Raw genomic sequence first — 14,667 nt, 5'->3', positions numbered from 1 at the left:
GTGAAGTTCACCACTTAGAGTTAGAGAGATGGCTCAGATGTTGTTTACATGTAAGCTCATCTGGATCATTTGTTCCATGTACATCAGAGAAATCATGACAATGAGCAGTTTGTGTTACATGAAGACAGAATGATTATATCAGACAGGATCCAAACATGTATCAAAACTTTTCTTCAGATCGAAATCATTCCTGAACATTTCTTAATGGTTCCAAACCAGGAGAACTGTTATATCCAGATGTAAATGCAACCAAAGTCCCTTTCTCAACTTTTCCATCATGACATTTTAAATTAGCATCTTAGAGAGGTGTTTCGGACATGACCATTGATCCTGCCCCATTAGTGAAGACAAAACATTTCAAAATGACAAAAAAGTCCATCCTGGTACTAGTTCTGGTAGATATTTTCCTTTTGGTTCTGGTTCTTATGGAGGTTTTCCTTCCTGTTCCTTGTTCTTGTGGAGGTTTTTGTTCCTGTTCTTGGATACACTGGAGGTTTTCCTTCCTGGTTCTGGTTCTAATGGAAGTTTTCCTTTCTGTTCCTGGTTCTAATGTAGGTTTTGCTTCCTGGTCCTGGATCCGATGAAGATTTTCCTTCCTGGTTCTGGTTCTTATTAAAGTTCTCCTATCTTTTCCTTCCTACAGTAGCTTTTGCGGTTACGGAAAAGAGGATTGATCCAATCTTTTTGTCTCCCTATCAAAGTCATTATTTTTCTGAAATGATTTATATCAAATTGGTTATGCTGTTATAAATTGGACTAATGTGGATTTTATAATGAATGTATTTTCACAGGATTATAACTGGACTACAGTTAATTGAGCTGAATTGGATTGCGTCAGTAAATGTGCCTTCAGATGACTTTCTGGTTCCTTGCAAATAAAACTGGACTGAACTGATTTGAATTTGCTGGGAATAATTTTAAGTTCAGAATCCAAAATGCACTTTAGTCTGTTTTGGTTTAAATTAAAAGAATTTTTTTCATCGAATTGTCTGACAAAGCTCGAGAAGGAAATTAGAATTTGATGTTTTAGCAGTTTTTGTTTTTTATTTCACTAAAATGAAATCCAGTGGCTCCAGCTGTACCCCTCGCTTTGACTTTTCTCAAATCAGAAATCAACCCAGTGGTAAAGTTCTGCTTCTTTCCGCTGAGCTGGCTGTCAAAAGTCAAGCCCCTCCAGTCCTGATGCCATCTCGACACCTTCCTGTTCATCTACTAATCCTTATATTGTGCTTTAGAAACAAAATGGCGTGGTGTGGTGTGGTATGGAGTGGTGTAGAATGGTGTGGTGTGGTGTGGTATGGAGTGGTGTAGAATGGTGTGGTATGGAGTGGTGTAGAATGGTGTGGTGTGGTGTGGTATGGAGTGGTGTAGAATGGTGTGGTGTGGTGTGGTATGGAGTGGTGTAGAATGGTGTGGTATGGAGTGGTGTAGAATGGTGTGGTGTGGTGTGGTGTGGTGTGGTGTGGTGTGGTATGGAGTGGTGTAGAATAGTGTGGTATGGAGTGGTGTAGAATGGTGTGGTGTGGTGTGGTGTGGTGTGGTATGGAGTGGTGTAGAATGGTGTGGTGTGGTGTGGTATAGAGTGGTGTAGAATGGTGTGGTGTAGAATGGTGTGGTGTGGTGTGGTATGGAGTGGTGTAGAATGGTGTGGTGTGGTGTGGTATGGAGTGGTGTAGAATGGTGTGGTGTGGTGTGGTATGGAGTGGTGTAAAATGGTGTGGTGTGGTATGGTGTGGTATGGAGTGGTGTAGAATGGTGTGCTGTGATGTGGTATGAGGTGGTGTAGAATGGTGTGGTGTGGTGTGGTATGGAGTGGTGTAGAATGGTGTGGTGTGGTATGGAGTGGTGTAGAATGGTGTGGTGTGGTGTGGTGTGGTGTGGTATGGAGTGGTGTAGAATGGTGTGGTGTGGTGTGGTATGGAGTGGTGTAGAATGGTGTGGTGTGGTGTGGTGTGGTATAGAGTGGTGTAGAATGGTGTGGTGTGGTGTGGTATGGAGTGGTGTAGAATGGTGTGGTGTGGTGTGGTATGGAGTGGTGTAGAATGGTGTGGTGTGGTATGGAGTGGTGTAGAATGGTGTGGTGTGGTGTGGTATGGTGTGGTATGGAGTGGTGTAGAATGGTGTGGTGTGGTATGGAGTGGTGTAGAATGGTGTGGTGTGGTGTGGTATGGAGTGGTGTAGAATGGTGTGGTGTGGTGTGATTTGGTATGAGGTGGTGTAGAATGGTGTGGTGTGGTGTGGTGTGGTGTGGTATGGGGTGGTGTAGAATGGTGTGGTGTGGTGTGGTGTGGTATGGAGTGGTGTAGAATGGTGTGGTGTGGTGTGGTATGGAGTGGTGTAGAATGGTGTGGTGTAGAATGGTGTGGTATGGGGTGGTGTAGAATGGTGTGGTGTGGTGTGGTATGGAGTGGAGTGGAGTGGTGTAGAATGGTGTGGTGTGGTGTGGTATGGAGTGGTGTAGAATGGTGTGGTGTGGTGTGGAGTGGTGTAGAATGGTGTGGTGTGGTGTGGTATGGAGTGGTGTAGAATGGTGTGGTGTGGTGTGGTATGGAGTGGTGTAGAATGGTGTGGTGTGGTATGGTGTGGTATGGAGTGGTGTAGAATGGTGTGGTGTGATGTGGTATGAGGTGGTGTAGAATGGTGTGGTGTGGTGTGGTATGGAGTGGTGTAGAATGGTGTGGTGTAGTGTAGAATGATGTGGTATGGGGTGGTGTAGAATGGTGTGGTGTGGTGTGGTATGGAGTGGTGTAGAATGGTGTGGTGTGGTGTGGTGTGGTGTGGTATGGAGTGGTGTAGAATGGTGTGGTGTGGTGTGGTGTGGTATGGAGTGGTGTAGAATGGTGTGGTGTGGTATGGAGTGGTGTAGAATGGTGTGGTGTGGTGTGGTGTGGTATGAAGTGGTGTAGAATGGTGTGGTGTGGTGTGGTGTGGTATGGAGTGGTGTAGAATGGTGTGGTGTGGTGTGGTGTGGTGTGGTGTGGTGTGGTGTGGTGTGGTTTGGTATGGGGTGGTGTAGAATGGTGTGGTGTGGTGTGGTATGGGGTGGTGTAAAATGGTGTGGTGTGGTGTGGTGTGGTGTGGTATGGGGTGGTGTAGAATGGTATGGTGTGGTGTGGTGTGGTGTGGTATGGGGTGGTGTAGAATGGTGTGGTGTGGTGTGGTGTGGTATGGGGTGGTGTAGAATGGTGTGGTGTGGTATGGGGTGGTGTAGAATGGTGTGGTGTGGTGTGGTATGGGGTGGTGTAAAATGGTGTGGTGTGGTGTGGTATGGAGTGGTGTAGAATGGTGTGGTGTGGTGTGGTGTGGTGTGGTATGGGGTGGTGTAGAATGGTGTGGTGTGGTGTGGTGTGGTGTGGTATGGGGTGGTGTAAAATGGTGTGGTGTGGTGTGGTGTGGTATGGAGTGGTGTAAAATGGTGTGGTGTGGTGTGGTGTGGTGTGGTATGGAGTGGTGTAGAATGGTGTGGTGTGGTGTGGTATGGAGTGGTGTAGAATAGTGTGGTATGGAGTGGTGTAGAATGGTGTGGTGTGGTGTGGTGTGGTGTGGTATAGAGTGGTGTAGAATGGTGTGGTGTAGAATGGTGTGGTGTGGTGTGGTATGGAGTGGTGTAGAATGGTGTGGTGTGGTGTGGTATGGAGTGGTGTAGAATGGTGTGGTGTGGTGTGGTATGGAGTGGTGTAGAATGGTGTGGTGTGGTATGGTGTGGTATGGGGTGGTGTAGAATGGTGTGGTGTGGTGTGGTGTGGTGTGGTATGGGGTGGTGTAAAATGGTGTGGTGTGGTGTGGTGTGGTATGGAGTGGTGTAAAATGGTGTGGTGTGGTGTGGTGTGGTGTGGTATGGAGTGGTGTAGAATGGTGTGGTGTGGTGTGGTATGGAGTGGTGTAGAATAGTGTGGTATGGAGTGGTGTAGAATGGTGTGGTGTGGTGTGGTGTGGTGTGGTATAGAGTGGTGTAGAATGGTGTGGTGTAGAATGGTGTGGTGTGGTGTGGTATGGAGTGGTGTAGAATGGTGTGGTGTGGTGTGGTATGGAGTGGTGTAGAATGGTGTGGTGTGGTGTGGTATGGAGTGGTGTAGAATGGTGTGGTGTGGTATGGTGTGGTATGGAGTGGTGTAGAATGGTGTGGTGTGATGTGGTATGAGGTGGTGTAGAATGGTGTGGTGTGGTGTGGTATGGAGTGGTGTAGAATGGTGTGGTGTGGTGTGGTGTGGTGTGGTATGGAGTGGTGTAGAATGGTGTGGTGTGGTGTGGTGTGGTATAGAGTGGTGTAGAATGGTGTGGTGTAGAATGGTGTGGTGTGGTGTGGTATGGAGTGGTGTAGAATGGTGTGGTGTGGTGTGGTATGGAGTGGTGTAGAATGGTGTGGTGTGTTGTGGTATGGAGTGGTATAGAATGGTGTGGTGTGGTGTGGTATGGAGTGGTGTAGAATGGTGTGGTATGGAGTGGTGTAGAATGGTGTGGTGTGGTGTGGTATGGAGTGGTGTAGAATGGTGTGGTGTGGTGTGGCATGGAGTGGTGTAGAATGGTGTGGTGTGGTGTAGAATGGTGTGGTATGGGGTGGTGTAGAATGGTGTGGTGTGGTATGGAGTGGTGTTGAATGGTGTGGTGTGGTGTGGTATGGAGTGGTGTAGAATGGTGTGGTGTGGAGTGGTGTAGAATGGTGTGGTGTGGTGTGGTATGGAGTGGTGTAGAATGGTGTGGTTTGGTGTGGTATGGAGTGGTGTAGAATGGTGTGGTGTGGTATGGAGTGGTGTAGAATGGTGTGGTGTAGTATGGAGTGGTGTAGAATGGTGTGGTGTGGTATGGAGTGGTGTAGAATGGTGTGGTGTAGTGTAGAATGGTGTGGTATGGGGTGGTGTAGAATGGTGTGGTGTGGTGTGGTGTGGTATGGAGTGGTGTAGAATGGTGTGGTGTGGTGTGGTGTGGTGTGGTATGGAGTGGTGTAGAATGGTGTGGTGTGGTGTGGTGTGATGTGGTATGAGGTGGTGTAGAATGGTGTGGTATGGGGTGGTGTAGAATGGTGTGGTGTGGTGTGGTGTGGTGTGGTATGGAGTGGTGTAGAATGGTGTGGTGTGGTGTGGTATGGAGTGGTGTAGAATGGTGTGGTGTGGTGTAGAATGGTGTGGTATGGGGTGGTGTAGAATGGTGTGGTATGGAGTGGTGTAGAATGGTGTGGTGTGGTGTGGTGTGGTATGGAGTGGTGTAGAATGGTGTGGTGTGGTGTGGAGTGGTGTAGAATGGTGTGGTGTGGTATGGAGTGGTGTAGAATGGTGTGGTGTGGTGTGGTATGGAGTGGTGTAGAATGGTGTGGTGTAGTATGGAGTGGTGTAGAATGGTGTGGTGTGGTATGGAGTGGTGTAGAATGGTGTGGTGTAGTGTAGAATGGTGTGGTATGGGGTGGTGTAGAATGGTGTGGTGTGGTGTGGTGTGGTATGGAGTGGTGTAGAATGGTGTGGTGTGGTGTGGTGTGGTGTGGTATGGAGTGGTGTAGAATGGTGTGGTGTGGTGTGGTGTGGTGTGGTGTGGTATGGAGTGGTGTAGAATGGTGTGGTGTGGTGTGGTGTGGTATGGGGTGGTGTAGAATGGTGTGGTGTGGTGTGGTGTGGTATGGGGTGGTGTAGAATGGTGTGGTGTGGTGTGGTATGGGGTGGTGTAAAATGGTGTGGTGTGGTGTGGTGTGGTGTGGTGTGGTATGGGGTGGTGTAGAATGGTGTGGTGTGGTGTGGTGTGGTATGGGGTGGTGTAGAATGGTGTGGTGTGGTGTGGTATGGAGTGGTGTAGAATGGTGTGGTGTGGTGTGGTGTGGTATGGGGTGGTGTAGAATGGTGTGGTGTGGTGTGGTATGGGGTGGTGTAAAATGGTGTGGTGTGGTGTGGTGTGGTGTGGTGTGGTGTGGTATGGGGTGGTGTAGAATGGTGTGGTGTGGTGTGGTGTGGTATGGGGTGGTGTAGAATGGTGTGGTGTGGTATGCGGTGGTGTAGAATGGTGTGGTGTGGTGTGGTGTGGTGTGGTATGGGGTGGTGTAAAATGGTGTGGTGTGGTGTGGTGTGGTATGGAGTGGTATAGAATGGTGTGGTGTGGTGTGGTGTGGTATGGAGTGGTGTAGAATGGTGTGGTGTGGTGTGGTATGGAGTGGTGTAGAATGGTGTGGTGTGGTGTGGTGTGGTGTGGTATGGGGTGGTGTAGAATGGTGTGGTGTGGTGTGGTATGGGGTGGTGTAAAATGGTGTGGTGTGGTGTGGTGTGGTATGGGTTGGTGTAGAATGGTGTGGTGTGGTGTGGTGTGGTATGGGGTGGTGTAGAATGGTGTGGTGTGGTGTGGTGTGGTGTGGTGTGGTGTGGTGTGGTGTGGTGTGGTGAGGTATGGAGTAGTGTAGAATGGTGTGGTGTGGTGTGGTGTGGTATGGGGTGGTGTAGAATGGTGTGGTATGGGGTGGTGTAGAATGGTGTGGTGTGGTGTGGTGTGGTATGGGGTGGTGTAGAATGGTGTGGTGTGGTGTGGTGTGGTGTGGTGAGGTATGGAGTGGTGTAGAATGGTGTGGTGTGGTGTGGTAAGGGGTGGTGTAGAATGGTGTGGTGTGGTGTGGTGTGGTGTGGTGTGGTGTGGTGAGGTATGGAGTAGTGTAGTGTGGTGTGGTGTGGTATGGGGTGGTGTAGAATGGTGTGGTGTGGTGTGGGGTGGTGTGGTATGGGGTGGTGTAGAATGGTGTGGTGTGGTGTGGTGTGGTATGGGGTGGTGTAGAATGGTGTGGTGTGGTGTGGTGTGGTATGGGGTGGTGTAGAATGGTGTGGTGTGGTGTGGTGAGGTATGGAGTAGTGTAGAATGGTGTGGTGTGGTGTGGTGTGGTATGGGGTGGTGTAGAATGGTGTGGTGTGGTGTGGTGTGGTATGGGGTGGTGTAGAATGGTGTGGTGTGGTGTGGTGTGGTGTGGTATGGGGTGGTGTAGAATGGTGTGGTGTGGTGTGGTGTGGTGTGGTGTGGTGTGGTGTGGTGTGGTGAGGTATGGAGTAGTGTAGAATGGTGTGGTGTGGTGTGGTATGGGGTGGTGTAGAATGGTGTGGTGTGGTGTGGTGTGGTGAGGTATGGAGTAGTGTAGAATGGTGTGGTGTGGTGTGGTGTGGTATGGGGTGGTGTAGAATGGTGTGGTGTGGTGTGGTGTGGTGTGGTATGGGGGTGGTGTAGAATGGTGTGGTGTGGTGTGGTGTGGTATGGGGTGGTGTAGAATGGTGTGGTGTGGTGTGGTGTGGTGAGGTATGGAGTAGTGTAGAATGGTGTGGTGTGGTGTGGTATGGAGTGGTGTAGAATGGTGTGATATGGTATGGTGCAGTCTGGTGGGATATGGTGTTTTAAGGTATTGTTTAGAAGATCTTTGGATCTGAACCTGAATTTGCACCTAAGCAGAATTGGCAACATCTGCAAACATGGAATCGTTTCCCACTGAATCAATATTCTTTATCATGATCAAACTTATGATCGACAACACTAGCTCTTCACATTGTTGAGGTATTTGGTTTTTGCTATATCAAACAATAAAAACAAAACTTTTATATCCCAGTATGCAACGTATAAGGATGCTTTTACTCCTTAAAAATAAAAGTTTATCTTGTCATGTCACAGCTTTAACTCACTTGGTGGTGTGATGGACCATTATGTAGAACATTAGTGACGCAGTCCCTGGTGTCGGCCTCTCCTCTTAGCCAACGGCATTTTCATAAACTGTCTGACATGCATAATCCTCATCTCCCAACACCCCTTTATGATTGTGGTAGTCTTGCTTGTACAGTTTCTAAAGATACATTGAGGTTCACCTAATTTTATTTGCTTATGGAATAAAACGGGATTCGATTTCAATTAGCAGATTTCAAAGAGGATTCATGTTTAATGAATTGCTACAGAACAAAACCTACAACTACTTCACGTTTCCCCTTCATTGCTTATTAAAGGGATTTTTGCAGCTTTGAAATAAAGCTTCACAGGAAAATGTCTGATAGTTTGGACTTGCATTAAAATGCAGCAAAAAGCCCAGCTGAATATCCTGCTGCAGCCTTAATGCTGAGGGCAGAAAGTCAGCGCTCACAGATTATGTCTGTGTTTCACTGAAGTGGTACCACATCAACCCATGGCCTCTTGCTTACTTATGTTTTGTGAAGGGCAGATGAGAAGAGTGTGCATTAAGCTGTAAAAGTGAGTGACAAGCACCTCTACAAACATACCAACTCAGAAAGAACTTAACACTTTGAAGAGCACCACTACACTTGCATAAGGTACTTTCAAAAGAGTCAGATAATGTATTCCATTAGACCAACGCAGTCCGGCTCATCAGTTCGGGCGTGACTTTAATGTATAATCTCAGTTTCTTGATTTTCTTCTTCCTAGCTCGCAGTTCAGACGGCAGCTGGAGTCTCTGAATCCCAACTCAGCTTCAAAGCGCTGAACAGTCTGGCCTCTTGAGATAGGTTGCTGTTTCACAACACATTGGATAGCATGTCACACTCCCTGCGGCAAGCCTGGAAACATGCTTCCGCTATGCCTGTTTAACCATGCTAAATCATGTTCCACTCCTGGCTGTTTTGACAATCCAGTAATTAACCCATTTCCCCTTTCTATTTGTAGCCCACCGTACTATCACAATCATGTTACCCCGCTGTCTGTTGCGCCACACTGTATTTGACACCTATTGAGAAGCCCATGGGAATTTGTTGAACCACATTCCCAGATTGGTGGGGGTTACTTAATACCTGAGCAGGAGAGGCTGGAAAGGTTTTTTTTATGTTTGTTATGTAAATCAACCACATAAGTAAAATAAGCATTGTAATTTCTGATATAATTCCTTTGAATATCCGGCTTTCATTCTAAATATGATTTCTGAGAAAATTAGCAACGTGTTTCTTGTTCTGACAGACACAACTCATGGCATTAAATCCCGTATTTACTCCCAACACAGATGTCTCATTTCATACTACTGCGATGACCCAGATAGACTGAGAGCTCATTGGTCATTGGTTACTATAACTAAGCTTCTTATGAAATAAACTATAGGCAGGACATTCACTCACTCACTAATTCACTCTGTTGTATCATTTGCAGAAAAAAGCAAATTTGTCTCTTAAAATGTTACAAACTACCATTTGTGGTGACTATCATGCAGGAAACGTGCACAGCAAGCAAGAAGATCATCAATGCCGTGCAGCATAACTTAATAACCAAACAATCTTTCACTGTCACATGACTGTTCCTTGGTTCATAATTGAAAATAGCAGCAGAGGAAGAAAAAAAAGCAGCTACCTGCCAGTCAATGAGTAATTGGCTGTTTTATGTGAGTGGATTGAGGGATCCTGAGGGGAGGCAGTCATTAAAACAAAGCAGCTTTGTGGCATCGGGGCACATCAAATGAAAGGAAAAGTTTTGATTTATTGCAAAATGAGTCCCTGATGAAATTCACTGCTTTATCTCAGCATCTGTTTTCTAAAAGTAGTTTTTTATCTCTGCTGTCCTCGCAAAGTTTTTTATAATATTCATGCAGCTTTTTTGTTATGAAGTGCTTTAAATTAAATGCTAATTTATTGAGTCAGAGTATTAAACATGACAGATCCAAAGATATCAAAGTAAAAGAAAGGAAATTCCACAAGCATCTCACTTAGTCAGCTCTCCTGGCTACAGCACTTCTAAAAAGCCGATGTTGATCCAAGCGTCAGAACTCTGTGTGGACCATACCATACCATACCATACCATACCATACCATACCATACCATGCCATACCATACTATACCTTGCCATTCCATTCCATACCATACCACTCCATACCATACCATACCATACCATCCTATACCATACCATACCATACCATACCATACCATACCATACCATACCATACCATATCATACCATACCATGCCATACCATACTATACCTTGCCATTCCATTCCATACCATACCACTCCATACCATACCATACCATACCATACCATGCCATACCATACCATACTATACCTTGCCATTCCATTCCATACCATACCACTCCATACCATACCATACCATACCATACCATTCCATTCCATACCATACCATACCATACCATTCCATACCATACCATACCATTCCATACTATACCATACCATACCTTACCATTCCATTCCATTCCATACCATACCATACCATACCATTCCATACCATACCATTCCATTCCATTCCATACCATACCATACCACTCCATTCCACACCACACCACACCACTCCATTCAATTCCACTCCACTCCACACCACGCCATCCCATCCAATCCCATCCTATACCATACCATACCATACCATACCATACCATACCATACCATACCATACCTTACCATTCCATTCCATACCATACCATACCATACCATACCATACCATGCCATACCATTTCATTCCATACCATACCATACCATACCATACCATACCATACCATACTATACCATACCATACCATACCTTACCATTCCATTCCATTCCATACCATACCATACCATACCATTCCATACCATACCATTCCATTCCATTCCATACCATACCATACCACTCCATTCCACACCACACCACACCACTCCATTCAATTCCACTCCACTCCACACCACGCCATCCCATCCAATCCCATCCTATACCATACCATACCATACCATACCATACCATACCATACCATACCATACCATACCATACCTTACCATTCCATTCCATACCATACCATACCATACCATACCATACCATGCCATACCATTTCATACCATACCATACCATACCATACCATACCATACCATACCATACCATACCATTCCATTCCACACCACACCACACCATTCCATTCAATTCCACGCCACGCCATGCCATCCCATCCAATCCCATACCATACCATACCATACCTTACCATTCCATTCCATACCATACCATACCATACCATACCATGCCATACCATTTCATACCATACCATACCATACCATACCATACCATTCCATTCCACACCACACCACACCATTCCATTCAATTCCACGCCACGCCATGCCATCCCATCCAATCCCATACCATACCATACCATACCATACCATTCCACATCATATTCTACCATATCATACCAAACCATACCATACCATACATTACCATACCAAACTATATGCAAATACTGAGATTTGTAGATCACTGCATTCACATTTATTTTTTACAATAATGGCTTCCCTTCAACATTCAAAATTTAATTTCGATGGGAAAGAAATCTGTTTTAAGTCTTTTTCAGCACTCATAATAACTGAACCAAAGAAAAGAAAGAAAAGAACAGATAGGCAGATGTGTCTTAAGATTACGATTAATGTTTTTATGAGTCAGAAATCTGAACTAAAAATGACAACTGACTTAAGAGGGCAGGGCAACCATACAAATGATGACATCTTCTCCCTTTTCTGGGGCATCTGGCTGACATGATCCAGATGGGTAGCAAGGAGAGCAGAAGTGCAACTAGGCTGTTTTACCAGCACAGCACACAAGCAACTGGAGGAAGCACAAATAGAGACAGCCAAGACACGTGTAAAATTATAACTGTCACCACGAAGCAGCTGAAAGGAGCTAACAGAGGTTATCATAGGGTTCAGCTAAGAGTGTGAGTTGTTCTTAAAATTATTCTCTTAAATCTTTTATTGTCTTTAAAACTTCTCATATGATGAAGATTTTTACAACACAGTTGTTTTAAGGCTTACTGACATCCGATTTGGACACAAAAGTTATGCATGGTATAAAATATTGATTGGAGTCTTTTTATTTTGGAACTTAGTTATGTCGGTCAAGGTTTACGTCTAAAGCAGATGTTGAAAACTGAGTTTTATGGTCTGAAGACCTTTGATCTACAGGCTTACCCCTGCCTCCCAGTTTTTTTGTTTCTTTGTTTTCTGTGTGTGTGCAAATGTTAAAATGTCATCATGCATACCATACCATTCAAGGCCATTAACAATCAGTCTATATGTGTTCTTCCCGTTAGTGTGTACAACAAAAGATGCAAACTGTGTAAAATCTTTATGGAGTACCGTGTTTGTTTAAACTGTTGAATGGGACTGGTCCTGTTGCAAGCAGCGAATGTTATGAAATATCCAAAAAGAACAATAAAATCTGCAAAAACTCATTCTCATTAGTAACACTTAATTTTTAAGTTGAGGTTCAAATGTAGAGACCATATAACGTTGACCTCAAAACAGTGGAGTTGAAAGAAAAAGAAATCCGATGATGCGAATAAACACGGATGAAACCAACAGGCAAAAAGCCAAAAACAACAAAGACAATGTAATTGAAGAGGTGAAAAAGCAAGATTAAACAAGCAGAGTACGACCAGCAGCCACTCACTGTCAATTAGGCTTATTCACAAAGACAGAGGAAGTGTTCTTAACTAGGTCAACCAGGAACTGAGCTAAAAAAAAAAGAGTCAAATTTAAGATTAAAATTGATCATGGAGTATGACTTAATGTGGAGCGGAGTAGTGCTCCAGAGGCTGAATGCAGAACCCAAAAAAGACCCAGTTGCCAGGTTCTGAGGAGCAAGAGGAGGGCTTTATAAGAAAACTCATGGGTAATAAGAACTAAAGAATTACAGACTTGAAAATTAAACCCAACATTAAAATAATTTTTGAGTGTCATTCACTCCAGTTCCATGAACATTTCATCAAACGGACCACCATCCATGCCCCAGTGTGCATGCACAGAGAGTAACTAATTATAATTGAACTAATTGACAGAAAAGTCTGTAAAAAATGTTATAGCTTTTCTCTGCGTGAGAAAATATTTCAGTGTGAATGAATACAATTAACTGGAATGATCTGAAATTGTAGAAATTCAATGAATTTGGTAGATTTACTGTATAGTGCTTGTGAAAGAATAATGGTGCCATTCAACGGCGTAGCCATCATTTTAGAAGTGAGGGGGGCAAATTGCTTAGATCTATAGAATGATTTGTCATCTTCTCGCATTCAATCGATCAATCAAAACCTTATTTGTAGAGCACTGTCACATACCACAAAGTATCCAAAGTGTTGTACAGGTAAAATAAAATAAATCAACATGTGAATCAAAGACTACAGGCTAAAAAACTATATACAAAATGATATCATGAGCTCTAAATTTCATTTTGCATGCTAGCAAAAACAGTAATATGATCAAAATAAATAACAGTTTATGTTTGAGTGGGGGCTATACATAAATAAATAAAACTGAATTAACTATACATACAAGTGAAATTGTTGTCAAATTTAATCTCAAAATCCCTTTCAATTTCTAAGGTCATTCTAAGGCAGGACTTTAGTTATAATTTATCCTACTGTGAAGACCATCCATGTCCATCCCTGCTGCTGGTCTCTGGACCACTGTCTCCACCCCCACCCTGCTTCTTTTATGGTATAAGAATTTTAAAAAATGTGCAAAACAACTTCTGTGCAGAAGTGAAGAAGGAATGGGTTCAGGGATAAATTAGCAAAAATTCAAGCAAGGATAATGTTTCTTTACAACTATGTTACTTCCATAGAAGTAAAAAGTACTCATCCAAAAAATTACTTGACTAAGAATAAAAATGTATCTAGAAAAAAAAACAAAAAAACTACTAAAATGCTGTGTGGTCTAACATCTGATTTTATTCATCAAATAACATTATTTCAATTATTCAATCAAAATAATAATCAGCAATCATAAAACTCATTTACTTTAAACTTTAACTACCACAAAAATTAGTCAAATCTTTACAAATATACCAGACAAAGGAACAAAAATACATTTATATTCTTATTTTCTACCCAGAAGTGAGTAGTCTTAGAAAGACCTAAACAGGAGCCTAACTTTACTTGAGTAAGAGCGGCTTATTATTACTTTAGAATAATAATACTCAAGTAAAAACAGTTTTGCAACAAAACTAGTGCCAATAGTACAATTTATCCGAAAGGTTATTCAAGTAAATGTAGATACTACCTCTCCCTTAACTAGTTAGCTTAGCTAATTAAATTTACATCTATCTGTCATCTTTTAAAATCCACATGGTGACATAAACATTACAGAACGTCTCTGTTTCTGCTCAACAGCGTCGACATTTAGCAGCATGACTCATCTGTTTGTTGTTAGCTGTAGCTTCGCCTGCTCGTGTTGCGTTTAGGCGCGGCTCGGAAAAACACGTTTCAGCATGTAAAAAAAGTAATTAATTGGTTATAACATCTGTAAAAAAGTGCGGGGGACAGAGGACAGAGATGCGGGAAGTGCGGGGGACACGTCCCCCGTGTACCCTGCGTCCGCTACGCCCATGATGCCATTGACATCTTGTGAAGCATCTTTTTTAATGTGCAACAATGGTGCACATTACAACAGATGTTTCACTCAGAGATCACAGGTGCATTATAAATTCTTCTGCTCAACATCCGACTCCAAGAGCCGAAACCAGATCAACATGACCGACGTTGCAGAGGTCTTCCTTACAAGCCCTTTATCATCCTCCTCCTGCTCCATGCTTGCAGCCACTGCAATGCTTTTTTGTACAGTATGCAAAGCTTGATGACATGATCAACATGCACTGTTGTGGTAGACTGGTACAGTCAAAATCCCTACTCTAGATTAAATTCATAAAGTTTCTACCATAAAAAAAAAACACTTATACAAAGAGAAAGCTGTAGAAACAGCATTTGACTCTTTATG

Source organism: Telmatherina bonti, assembly GCF_933228915.1.
Source record: "Telmatherina bonti genome assembly, chromosome: 10".
Classification (NCBI taxonomy): Eukaryota; Metazoa; Chordata; class Actinopteri; order Atheriniformes; family Telmatherinidae; genus Telmatherina; species Telmatherina bonti.
The sequence above is the reverse complement of the archived record's forward strand: the minus strand, read 5'-3'. Positions refer to the sequence as shown.